At 39.6% G+C, this 14,321-nt stretch overlaps 1 protein-coding gene across 5 annotated transcripts in view; it reads left to right on the forward strand.

Annotated features, from left to right (window-relative positions):
- RAP1GDS1 (Rap1 GTPase-GDP dissociation stimulator 1) overlaps positions 1 to 14,321 on the forward strand; it is a 62,446-nt gene that overhangs the window by 523 nt on the left and 47,602 nt on the right. The window lies entirely within an intron of this gene.

Consider the following 14,321-nt stretch of genomic DNA (forward strand, 5'->3'; position numbering starts at 1 on the left):
CATTTCAACTGTAATCTAATGACAAAAGCTATCTTGTTAGGATATATTGCACTGGTATATAATATATATGTCAAGGAGAGCATTATAGATTATCTCCTGTATTAAAGGTAGTTCACGCTTGGAAACACAACTGGGTGAGTGCTATTGTGCTCGTGTCCTACATGTGACCTAGTCTCATAGGCAGCTGGATGGCCACTGTGCAAACAAAATGTTGGACTACATAAACTTTGGATCTGATGCAGAATAACTGGGAGGTCCCTTTTTCCAATTCCTTTTATACCATCCTGTTCTCATTCTCTTAGGCAGCAGTCCTGTGCCCAGTCACCAGAAAGTCCAGTTGAATGCAGTGGGATTTACTTTTGAGTAGATTCACATGGAATTGCTCTGTTAAATACTTAAATTCCTTCAAAGGGCAGGATGTTGGCTGTAAGTTCTTGTTATACCTTTGCAGCCATTGACTATCCAGCAATGAAACTGAGTCTTAGTACATACTGAGTAGTTCTGCCATGTTTATGTATTCTGTGACTTTGTCAGTGTTAAACCATGGGTTGTCAGGGCAGGAAATTAGTGTTCTGCTTTCTGCTTGCTTATTGGCCTTGTTTCCTTTAACAAACCAGGGATCCATGGTTTATTTGTTAGGTTAACTGTTGATTGTTTAACCCATAAACAACCAAGTTTTTCTTGGTTGGGCATCATGAGGCATTCCTGAAGACAGAAGTTGTGAAAGTATGCAAAGCAGTGTGCCCATTTGCTTGTTCTTGCTAGACATTGACAGTTCCTGGATTGTTTAACCCAAGAAGTGCCATTATATGAAACCAGGTCTCTGTTTTACAGCAGAGATAGGAAAAATGTTTTCATATTGTACAGTCTCTAGCAGTATCATTCTTCAAGTGCAAATAGTGCTCCACTGAATTGTGTAAGCCAGTTGTTCGTTCTGCTTCTGCAAGCAGTTGCCCAGGAGACTGCAGAAGTGGAATGCACAACCGGTTGCCCAAGAGTTATGTGCAGTTGGTTGTGCAATAGGTTGAGCAAGCATAATGCCCATCCACTTGTGCATCCTTGCTTGAGCAGACATACCTTTGGTTTGATTCTTCTCCTGCACAGAGCTCAGAACCCAGTTTCCACTGACACTGTCATTTGCACTAACAAATGACAAAAGTTGGACACTGCCTTTCTTGTGAAATGAAGATATTCTGTATCACTGAAATATAGAAAACTGTCTCATATTGGGCCATTGATCTGTCTAGCTCATTTTGCCCACCATCACTGGTAGTAACTCTTCAGGGTTTCAGACAGGAGTCTTTCCTAGCCTACCTAGCAATGTCAAAAATTAATCTTGAGATCTTTTGCATGTAAAGTATTTGTCCCACTACTGAGCTACAGTTCCTCCTCTTTTGGATGTTGTATGTAATGCATCAGCTGTGCTTGAATACATGGGCTTTATCTCCTTCTGTTAGGTGGGTTAATATTATTGTATAACTTACTCACCCATGTGGAAGTCAGAATGTTGAACAAATTATGCTTTCACCCCACTGTCTGGTTCCTGTTGAATATTCAGACATTGGACATATCTGTCCTAAAGCACACTCGCTCGCTCATTTATTTATTTATTTATTATTTTGCACTCCAGATGAAGCTGCCAAAGTATAAATCCAAATTATGGAAACATTTCCTACTGGGATCAAACTTTTAGATAGTAAGCTAATGATCCCAGATGGTCAGCCATTAGCTGAACCATTGACCTGAAAACTTATAATTGGCCATGCCATCCAGTTCCTCCAGTTTCCCTTAGGTTTTCTCACAAAGTTCAGTATCATATCCATGAATATCTTACATTTTTAAAAAAGAAAAGACGCCAGGTAGATCGCGACTTGGGAATTAAATCTTCAACTGTGTCCCATTAAAAAGAAACACAGAATAAATGCTTAGCAAAACCTTGCTTTGAATACTATTCTTTTATTTTATTTAAAATATTTCTATCTGCCCTTCTTGAAACTGAAGTAATTTCCAGTGATTCAGTGAGGCTGCTTGTTCTGTAAGATCTTCATTGGTGGTGCCTCTCCGGGGACTTTTGTCTGGTGAGCTGAGGTGGGGATGGTAGCAAGGTTGCTACCTTCCTTGCAGTGGTCCCAGGGAAACTCAGCTGGCACCCACACTTTTAAGCTGTTGGCATGCTGGATAAAAACTCATGTCCTGCATGTGAGCTACTCGTAGGCAGCTGGTTGACCACTGTGCAAACAAAATGCTGGACTACATAAGACTTTGATCTGACACAGAACAACTAGGGGGTCCCTTTTTCCATTTCCTTTCCTTCCTTCTTGATTTTGTTCCCGTAGGGATTCCAAACGTTTAATTAGCTGGTTCTTTTGCTGTATCTATGGTTTACTGGTATTTTTATTTTTTATTGATGCTATTTTGCCTTTATTCATTCATTTCTTGTTTTATCAATTCTTCTACATTTTAATTAGTTGCTTTGTAAGGTTTTTAAGTGGTGAGTGACAATATGTAAAAATATGAAAAGAATGCAGAATAAAAATAGTGACACTGAACTAGAGACATCATCATTAAAAATGTTATCTTGCTTTTGCCAGTCTTCATGATGTTGGCACCCAAAATTAGATTTAATAATTTCTGTACAAAGTTCAAGATGCTGCTTTAGATATCTGAGATAACAGACTGTCCACTATCCTAATAAGACTAACTCAGGAGGATTAAATCCCTTCAAAACACTTGGAGATTACTCAGAACCACAAGAATAAATGCCCAGATAATGTATATATACTTAAAGGTAGAGAAAGTTGCAAGAAGACTGAGGGTCACCATGGTTAATGAGCAATCTCAAGGAACTTATAAGATAAAGTAAGGCTTCCTGCAGAAAATTTGGGAAAAGTGCTTCCCAAATGAAGAAAACAAAAAGCTTGCACAAGGGAAATGCAAGCAGACAATAAGACAAGAAGCGAAAATAGTATTTTGAGAGCATATCACTAATAACATTAAGCCCAGCAATGAAGAATCCTTAATTATAAGGATCCAGTTAGAGAGGCAGTTGTACATATGGATGATGATGGAGCTAAAGTACTAAAGGAAGATAAGGAGATTGTACAGAAACTGAATAAATTCTTTCCATCTGTCTTCACAGCAGAGAGGTCACAGGTTAAATTTCTGCTCCTGAACTTATTCAGGAAGGGAGTCTGAGGAACTGAAATAGTTGTGGTACAAGATGAAATTCTCACATTTATAAACAAACTGAAAGTTAATAGGTCACTGTACCCACATAGTATCCATTTCAGAATTCTTAAAGAACTCAAAAATAAAATGTCTCACCTTCTTACCGAACATGTCCCTATGATCAATCTTTATTCCAGAGGACTGGCTAATAGCCAATACAACACCATTTTTAGGAAACGAATCCAAGGGAAATCTGGGAAATCAGAGTAATTGGTTTAAAATCTGATTTGGGTAAAATGTTTAAAGTGTTACTAACAGTAGAATTATTAAACATACCAAAAGCAAGCCCTACTGAAAAGAATCAGCACGGCTTCTGCAAACTTTTAGGAAGGGCTTTGAAAGTTATGCTGATCTGGTCAGCAGTGTTTATTTGGACTTACAAAAGACTTTTGATGGAGTCCCTCACCAAAGTCTCCTGGCCAAAATTAGGGACTAAGAGGGGATAAGAAGGGAGGCCATCTTATACATCAGGAACTGGTTCAAGAGTAGATAGCAAAGTGTAGGTATTATAGTAATTTCTTCCGATGGAGGAATGGGAACATCCCTGCCACCACAAGGTCTGTATTAGATGAGTGCTTTTCAACTTATGCCTAAATTATTTTTTGTGATGCTCTGTCTTATTTATGTTATTGCCACCCTGAGACACCATAAAGGGTGGGATACACATTTTTAAAATAAATAAATAAATAAATAAATAAGCAATCAATCAATCTATCAATCTAGAGTTCAGAATGAACAGTGGACAGGATTGCTAATGATACCAAACTATTTAGGGTGGTGAAACCCAGAGGAACCCTCCCAAGCTGGGGGAATAGGCATCAGAATATGATACGTGGTTCAGGGTAAGCAAGGATAAGATCATGCACATTGTGGCAAAAAATCCTTAACTTTGAGTATAAGCTGAGCTGAACTAGCAGAAGCAGCTAAAGAAAAGGCTCTTTGGTTGTGGTGGGCAGCTCGATTAAAATGCCCCAGTGTGTGGCTGTTCTGAAAAAGGCAAACTCCACAAGGAATAAAAAGGCACAATTTACAAAGGAATTGAATAATAGAATGTATTCAGTACTAGAACTGAATATTTATTTTTATTTATTTATTTATTTATTTATTTTTCTATTTATATCCTGCCTTTTTCTTACAAAGGGCTCAAGGCAGCTTACATCTCCTCCTCCATCTTATCCCCACAACAACCCTGTGAGGTAGGTTGGGCTGAGAGTCTGTGACTGGCCCAAAGTCACCCAGTTGGCTCCATGGCTGAGTGGGGACTAGAACCCAGTTTGTCTGAGTCCCAATCCCATGCTCTTAACCACTACACCACACTACTAGAGCTGGAAGGGGGCAGAAGGATCCAATCCCCTACTCGATGCAGGACACCAAGCTGGCTGTCCAGTTGCAGTCATACTTATACAAATCTGTGGTGTGACTTCACTTACAATATTGTGTACAGTTTTGGTTTCCACCCCTAAAAAGGGGTATTGGGGAAAGTGCAGAAAAGGGCAACTAAAATGATCAGCAAGTTAAATCAACTCCCCTTTGAGGAAAATTGCAACAACTGACATGGTTTAGCTCAAAAGGCAAGGATGTGCAGACATGGTAGAGCTGAACAAAATTATTCATGGTTTGGAAAAATTGGATAGGGAGATTTTTTCTCCTTTTCCGTAATAGTAGAACCCAGTGTAATCTCATGAAGTTGGTTGGTGGGAGTTTTGTGATAGTTAAGCATTTCTTCACATACAGCATAGTTAATCTGTGAAATTCGTTTCACAAGATGAAGTGATGGCCATCAGTTTGGACAACTTGATGGAGAAGAAGCCTATCCATGGTAACTGGTCTTGATGGCTTTATGCTTTCTCCAATATCTCAGGCAGTGTACCTGTGTATACTTGCTGGGCAAAAGGGCTTTGTTACACTACAGTCCTCTTTGGGATGCTATGTGCAACTTGCTGGCCACTGTATAAACAGAATGCTAAATGAGGTGGACCATTGCCTGATCCAGCCTCACTCTTGCTATTTCCTTATGAAGTTTGTGCCACACTTCCAGAGTTTCAATGACTTCCATAACTCAGCAGTACTCCAAAACAGTCAAAACTTCCTTTCATGTAGATATTTGCAAACTACTCAGAGAGTTTGAGCTGTTGGACAGTATAGAAATTAAATAAAAGCAACAGTTTTGAAACAAAGTGAAGGGGATTCAGTTATGGTGTGTTGCTTACATGCTATTCAATTTATAGATATTTATGTATGAAAAAACAACAACAACTTATTCAGATATATATCTGAATAGCTATATTCAAAAGACTTTTGTCTAGTCAAAACTAATGTTTTGGCATTGCCGTGTACCTAAAGTTCACTGATATGACAGTAGCACCAGGTCGGATTTGATGTGCTTTCATCTGTGCTTGTAGAACTTGATCTCCCTGGTGGCTCATTACCTTCCAGCTTTTTGTGCTACCGAACAATAGGCTCCTGATGACGGAGTCTCACACTTAACTAGCCTCCAGGAATTTTCTAAGGAGCAGCAGATGGGTGTTCTCTTTCTAATGGTAGAAGTGACAGGAGTGTTACCACATTACTGTGGGTTTCCTGCTTTAGGGCTGCCTGTGACAGCTGTGGGCAGGCTTCTGTCTCTCCCACTCAAACACACTAACTCAACCACAGATTGACTGGGTTCTGTGTGTATCTAACAAAGAAAGTGAGCGCAAACAAATCCTAGAAAATAGGAGAGGAGAGTGGAATGAAAGGAGACTCGGTGGGTTCTAAGTCCTAAAAGTATTTTGAAATGCTATGCTCTATCTATTTAGTGGAATTGATGCTGTTTAGATGGAGAGAAAGTAAAGAGGCTTTGGTGGGTGGTGGGGGAAAATGGTTGCAATATTTCCAATAGAAATCATAGAAATCCTGAAATGAGTATGACATCTTCATAACAAGACATCTATTTTTCTGTGACAATGATTCATTGCTTAGATCAGCCTACATGAATGGAATTAAGATATACATGGGTTATGACTTTGTTTGGCAAGTGTCAACTTACTGTTTTTATCTATATTTGCATTTTAAATTTCAAGTGAAAGAAATACAAACACAGAATTTCATGAAGAAATACATCATAGATGCATTGCATATATACAGAGATGCATGCAACATTTATTGCTTGCTTGCTTGCTTGCTTGCTTGCTTTGCCCAGCAGTGCTTCTGTTACATTGTTAAAAACACTTACTTGTTTCCTTATTTATTTATTGTTTTGGTTTGTAACCCATTTGAATTTTGGCAATTTCAGTTCTTCTTGTACAGTCTGTAATAGCACAGCAAGCTGCTAGGAACCAAGAAAAACCTTTAGAAGTTTGCTCATCTCTGAGTGCCATTCCATCTTAAAATAAAAAATTTCCTTGAAGAACCTGACTGTGGTCAGATTTTAACAAGTTGTTTATATGTATAGGAGGTTAGTCAATGACATTTGCATATAGGTGGAACAATTGTTCTGAATAGGTGACAGATGATGTCTATGTATGTCATAGCAAGGGCTGATTTTAGAATAGGTTTTCTGTCAAATGTGAGAGATAAAGAATACCCAGAGGAACCTGGTGGTTCTCATTTCAGTAGAGTTCCTTAATCATTGCTGCTGAACCTCTATCCCTCCCTCATCATGGTTGGCACCATGGATAGTTCCTGTTAAATTCAAAATAAACACTGCAGTGGATAAACAGTCCCACTGACATCTGCTGGGAATACCAGAAATGGGAGATGAAGTGTACCCCTTTTATTGCTACTTTATAACTTAAAACAACATAACTTGCCATCTCATTAATGGGGGCAGGCTGAGTTTAGTCAGTTAGTGGGTTTCTAATCACTTAATCTGATTGGGCAATATGATGTTGCAGCTCTCATAAGAATAAGTTTTGTAATAGAAGGGAATAAGGTCATGGGACTAAACATTCAGGAGATGTATAAATGTATTCCAGTTAGAATGGAATGAAACAATCCTTTAAAAATGATTGTCTGATATCCTGCTGATATCCTCTCCTGTATTTTTATCTGAAAAGTATTTCCATAACTAAGTAACATTTGGTGTTTAATAGACATAAAACAAAAGTTTTTTTGCGGAATAAGATGCATTTTAAGATCCATAGACATGACAGGTAGCCACCAAATCAGTAAGCACAGATTAAGCATTTTTTGGTTTTTCAAATTCCCATATATGCCCATGGGTCCAAAAAGGTTGGGGACACCTGTTGCAAATGCCCTTGGATGGTGTGAAATCAAATCACGTTGTGAAGAACAAGTATGAATAACCCTAAAATGTTAAGAATTGAAATGTCTCTGCAATCAGTGTCATAGATTCTTGGTGTGTGTGCGGCATCTGGTTTCAGTCTTTCCTTATGTAAGGATGAGTCACAGTGAATTGAGAAAATGATTATGAAATGGCTTTCTTCAGAGGCTGGTTTTCTTTCTTCAGTTTATAGCTTTGTAGAATGCCTTTCTTTGGAGGGTCAAGTCAGCTTCACATCACATATGGCCATGCCAACTTTGATATCAGTAGCATCTATCATTCTAACAGTTGTCTAAAAGCAAAGTACAGTAGAGAGCCATTGTGACATTCCTCTGTTTGTGCCTGATAGATGTTATGGACATGGTCAGCATTCCTGACCATTGATTAAGCTGACTAAGGCGGATCGGAATTCAGCCATTTGGAAGGTATCAGGTTGAGGAAGCCTAGGCTTGAGTGTCACTGAAGGACTGAGGAAACAGGGTTTCAGATGTTCACTCAGTAGAGCAATCCTATACAAATCATGATAACCCACACTCAAGACTGAGCATGGGTTGAGCTTGGGCTGTTGTTGAACCATGAAAAATGTTGAACCATGAACATGGTTGACACATGGGTTATCATGTTGTCTGAACCCAGCTATATAACAAAACATGGTTAGTTGGTATGCCTGAGTTCAAAGAACTTGATAATCCATGTTTCAGCAACAGTCCACACTCAACCATGCTCAACCCTTGAGTACGAGCCATTGCCAGAACCTAGAAATGATATTTCAGTTTATTCTGCCTGACAGTTTTTGGCAAAATAAAGTAGGGGTAACAGAGAATTCTGTAAGAAATTGCAAATTTAAAATAAACATGCTATTGTAAATGTATCTGAAAACAATGACAATTCTTGTTTTTAATGTAACAATATCATTAAATGACATAACAAAGCATATATGTTTGCTCTGATCTGAGGCTGAACATCTCAAGGTGATTCTTTACACTTCACAATTATATTTTCACTTCTCATTACTGTCATCTGTCAAAGGGTAGGGAAAGAGTTTTTGGTATCTTTTCATTTCATTTTTAAGCAGCTAGTTTTGAAGGAATTTGAAGCTTTTCTGTATTTTGTGAAATGGAAAGTCATCTGCAGAATTGTTTTAATGTGGCTTTTGATTTGGGAAGGAGGTCTGAGGGGAACGCACATACATGCAGGTTTTGCTGGGAAGGTGCCCAGGTGAGTTCTTGAGCCTTGAGTTCCAGACCCCAATGTGGGCATTGTCAGACTTTAGTAAGAGGCATTCCTCTTCCTTTCTGCCTCCTTTCCCTTCCCATCCCCAGCCAATACAAACTCTCCTGCTATCTGGAGCTTTGCATAGTATTGCGGAATCTCTTTTTCAGTAATTAAATGAAATGAGGTATTGATTGCTGTATTAAATTACTCTCATCTAGCTCTTGAGTTACATTTACTGCACCCCAAGACTCAAAGCCTGCTATTCGTTTATGCTCAGTGTTTCATGCAAAACTTGGACAGTGCCCATGGGGAAAAGAGTGGTATATTGGTGCAAAACACAATAATACTCTTCCTAATTGACACCCACTGGATTAGTATAGCTGCCTATCCAAACATTTCTTTGAGAACTTGCTCAGCCTTGTGAAACTAAATGACATTCTTAATAGTCTTTAATATGAAAGTTGTCCTATGGAGAACTTTGTACCATTCATTGATAATACATACCGTTACATATTGCTGACAGAATACAGTATGTCATCAGATAAAGAAAACGGTCGTGATCTGAGGCCAGTGAAGAGGGCTCTGCATGCTTTTGGCTTGCCTTCTTCTATCTTGTAGAATTCTTGCTATATTGTGGAAATATTAGGACCACATTTCGATTAATTTACAGTCCAAGATAATCTACAGTGGTAGTAACTCTGCAGACATTTCTAATGTTGACTAATTGGGCAAGCCTGTCCTAGTCCTTAGTCTTGGTTGAGAGCCATGACTGTTCTTGTTCTCTTGGCAACACCTTTTTGGTATTAAGATTTTCCATCCTGAGTCACTTCACCTCAAGCCAAACCATTCTTAGATAGGTGATTCACTGAAGCCACAGAGGAATTCCTTCTGTACCCCAAACCCTGCAGCCCTGGCTGCAAAATCAGGACAATATCCTTTCACCTACTCTGCACCTCCAGTTTATTGGCTCATGTGTCCTCCTCGCACTGCCTTACTCACGTTGTGACCAGGATTAAGTGACCACCAAAGTCTATTTCTGGTGGAGGACCGTAAAGTCAGTCAAGAGCATGTAAAAGAACTAGACACCATGGTTCAACTTTAATGACCAGCAAAAAACCTCCTTACTTGGACCAGCTGCGACCGGCTTTCATTTGTATGCCTCCCTAAACTGGAGTGGGCGGGTACCAGCAAAATAGCAAGTGCATGGGGCAGGAAGAGACCAGTTCACATAGTCAGATTTGCCAGGTCTCCCGGAAGTGAATGTGGAGATGCTGTACCTGCATCTCCAGGTCCCATCATGTCCACACCACTGTGGAGCTAAGATGCAAATATGGGCTCTGTATCTTGGCAGCATCTCAGCCTGTCCTCTTTTTGAGCTGGTAGAACTGGAGAAACTTAGAGGCAATTTTTGTCTCTGTCCTCCTTCTCTTCTTGATAGGATGACCATAATTCTCCAAGTTCAAAAGGTTGCTTGCAGTCGCATTGTAGCAAACAGTAGTTTGCTCTACATATCTCCAGGAAAGTAGAGTATAATGGATACAGGATTAAGCTCTGCTCAAGTTTTGATCTCATGTAACAATTTTACAGTCAGGTCAGATTTTGAAAATGTGGACATTATTCAAATCTAATAAGTAAAATATTCTTATAAACAACTTCTGTATGTAGTCCTGTACCTGTGGTGGGGGAAATCTGTTAATTATAGGCTTTGGGAGAGTTCAGAGAACAAAAGGTGAATGGTTGGGGTATCATATGAATAGTGTTGCATCCTTCCGTATTTTTAAGCTAGATCACAAGAGCACCTTTCTCGACACAGTCTCCCCCCCAACACAGTTGCTAGAAGAGCAAGATGAATGCCTTACATCATGTTGCTGCCTGTGGCCAATCATAACTTATTTATACAGTCATACTCTTCTCCTTTGATAAGTGCATGTGGGAGGGACATTATGAAGCAAAGATAATTTTCTGCAGCATTTGCTATAGATTTGGAGTACCTTTGTGATTAGACCTCACAATTTTCCTCAGAAAGAAAATATAATGCATACTATAGGGTTACTAAAGATGGGAGAAAGAATTTGTATATGAGTCACTCATTTTTAGAGTGCATGCCATTCCTTTTGGCTTCATACTGGCATTTTGCATAGATGTAGCATGGTATTTAAAACTGTGGGTGCTTTGGTAGACTCTGTACTTTGCATTGGTATATAGTCCTAGTGTCACAACAATGCTGCTGCTGCTTAACTAGAATTCAGTAATCATAAAAATTAAAAGCAGCTTCCTGTATATGTTACATCAGTTGATTAGATCCCACCTTCTATCGTAACACTCAACACTTCATAAGTTAGGGTTCTCGGGCAATCTGCCATCCAGGTATTAACCATGCCTGGTTCTGCTTAGCTTCAGAGACTGAACTATATATTTCACCTTGGGTGCCAGGTGGATTTTGAACCTCTTTACAAATTAATAATGTAAACCAAACCCATAAGCAGGGCTGTCCCTACCACAGAGTAGAGCGAAACAACCATTTAAGGCAGCTGTCCCTCACGAACTCTAGCTGCCCCCTCTGTTGGAGGACAGAGCTGTGTGATTGCACAACATGCCCTGGGGCCTTCTAAACTAGCCTCCTGCCTTTGATGTGCAGGAGGATTGGAGCCCATGTTGAAGAAAGCTTGAACTGCAATTCCTGCCAGCATCTTTCAGTGGACTGGACAAAGGGCCCAATAATATATTGATTGGATTTCTAACCTGCCCCCATTATCCACATGGCTTCCTTGTCCTTCACTTCAGACATGCACAGTGGTGGGAAGCTAAGGAAGAGGGAAATGACAGAAATCTGTATGAGCTTTTTGCATTTATAACTCAGACCTTAATTTATAACTCAGAGAGCCAGCATGGTGTACTGGTTAGAAGTGTGGGACTGGGACTCAGGTGATCTGGGTTCTAGTTCCCACTCAGCCGTGGAGCCAACTGGGTGACTTTGGGCTTGTCACAGGCTCTCAGCCCAACCTACCTCACAGGGTTGTTGTTGTGGAGATAAGATTGAGAGCAGGAGGGGTGATTATGTAAACTGCTTTGAGTTCTTTAAAGGAGAAAAGGTAAGATATAATTTTAATGGATTAATACAGTACTATGTTAACATCAGGAATTGTCACCTCTTGCAGTTGAAGGGCAACAAGTTGGGAAGATCAGTTTAGATGTTAAATAATGATTTTATATCTGTATTTGCATATCATTAAATTATGATAAATCTTTTACTAAAATGTCCTATGCACATTTAGATGGAATAAAAACCTGCAACTCCTAGCATGTTGCAGTCAGCCATGAAGACTGTGTTTTCCAAACCAAATCCCATATTCCACTTTTTAACCAAAATGTTTAGTGTTTTTGGGTCTCAGTTTATCATAAAGAACTTCTTTATCTGCGTAATGCTCTGGACTCCCTTTCACAAGTTTGTTAAAATTGAAAGGAGCCTTTTTATGTATAAAAGGCAAAGAGCAGTTTTTAGTAGCAGCAACTCACTCATCCATTGATGGGGTTCACAATGAAGAAAATGCAACAGAGGTTTAGCTCTGCAATCCTGAGCAGCGGTTATTAGTACTGGTATTTCGGGTTCACAAATTTTGTTATATAAATGCAGGCAGATGGGTGAATTCAGCAGGCTGCGTTGTTCAGTAGTCAGATTGCATTTTGCTGATGAGCCCCTCTGGACCTTCTGTCCAAGTCAACATTTGCAGTGAAAAAAAGGCAGAAATGTCCGTCAGGGTTCCAGATCTCCCACATTTGCTGCTCTATCAGATTTGAGAGGTGCCCTCTTGCCCCTGCTCCAGTTTTAGTTAAAATGTGGAGGTCTAGATGTTTTGCCAGCCATCTTTGCTCCATTACAATATGGGAAGAGAGGGGCGAGTGCACAGAGTATGAACTAACAGCTTTGAGAATTTTTACCAAAAGGAGTGTAAAAGTTGCTTTAAAAGCAGGTGATAGGTTAACAGCTAGAAGAATGGTAATTTGCACAAAGGGTTGTTAAAGTAACTTTTATTGCCTGTCAAAATGGAAATAGAAAAAGGTCACTATTCACATTATTTAAAAGATATTTAATATTTCCACTGCAGTCTGACAAAGCATTTGTTAGCTATTGTCTCTCTTTGGTAAACACTCTGGGTGGAGTTTTAGCCTCCTGCACTTAGCAGCCACTTCTCAACAGATCCCAATTTGTTTTCATGCTCTCTGTAGAACTTCCATTGGACAGGTGCCCATGGGGTACTATCCTTTTCCCAGGTGCTCAATATAAATAAATTTGGCATATACCATTTCTGATGCTGAGTATGCATTGTTTTATTATTAAATTATAGTGTATTCATATTGCATTCATTTTCCTCTTGTAAGGAACCCAAGGCAGCTTACATAGCTCCATTTTATTCTCACACAACCCTGTGAGGTAGGTTGGAAAGTGAGTAACTGTCCCAAAATCATCTAGTGAGTTCCATAGCCAAGTTGGGGCTGGAACCTGGATCTCCCAGGTGCTCTGACCACCACATCCTTTCATCATTGGTGATTTGAGAAATTGACATTGTAACTTATGAAAGGACACCTATTGAATTTGCAGTTGTAGGATTAGAAGCACTGTCTGCATATAGCTCAGATTCTTAGAGTGCCTTCTGTAGATGTCTTCTCAGAAGTAAGCCTCAATGATTGCAATAGACTTGCACTGGAATAAAGACTGAATCCTTAGCCACTCTGCTGCACCAGTCTTGCTAGTTCATCTGTAACGCCAGGTGCATCAGGACTGAAGTTGCTTGGCATAATTCTGGAGCACTTTACAATGGTAGCATGAGAATGTCTTCCTTCCCACCTCCTGCTAGGTGTTGCTCATGGATCCTTTCTCCCTTGTTTCCTGCCGGGCTTTGTCCTGTATGGCACTGAGGGATTCTTTTTGTAAGATGAAGCTCCTTGTCAGTTCATATTCTAACACCACCATCACCAATGTCCTTAAAAACATTTGCTTATTAAAATTCCTTTCTGATGGCTTTAGGCTATGGCTGACATTACCTTGGTCTGTGTTCCCTAGTCTTTAAGTGCATCTTTCAATATTTTAACAGTTAAATAGGATTGTTTAACTGCTTGAGGGCATTGCCTCTCTGAAACACTGCTGCTCTTTTCATGTTTTTCAACCTGCTTTCCTCCTTTCCCTTCCCCAGCATCTGTATCAATTCAAGTGACGTTCATACTTTTAAACCGTGTTTGCATGATGAAACAACCCATGATTTCTTTATTATATTTTTAAATCTGTCAATAACCAGTGTTCTTTGGGTGGATTGCAAATGGTTAAAAAGACTAAAATGTCATACAAACAGTAGAAAAATACAGACCAATACATTTAAAGACACAGTGCCATGCAATATAACAATCATCACAGGAATTGATAAAACGGCCATACAACTCTAGAACTGGACCCCTCTAAGTTCCATCTTAGGAAGAGTAAGCCCAGTCCCTATATTATTCCCATAGCAAATCAAAGATGAACTTGCATCCAGAAGATCACAAAACCATCTCTGGCCTATCCCAGTGGAAAGGGTCAGAGAAAAGGTGATGTAGAACACCCCTGCCTGAGAATCTTGAG

The sequence above is a fragment of the Varanus komodoensis genome, unplaced genomic scaffold, assembly GCF_004798865.1.
Source record: "Varanus komodoensis strain SLA01 unplaced genomic scaffold, ASM479886v1 scaffold2, whole genome shotgun sequence".
In the NCBI taxonomy this organism is placed as follows: Eukaryota; Metazoa; Chordata; class Lepidosauria; order Squamata; family Varanidae; genus Varanus; species Varanus komodoensis.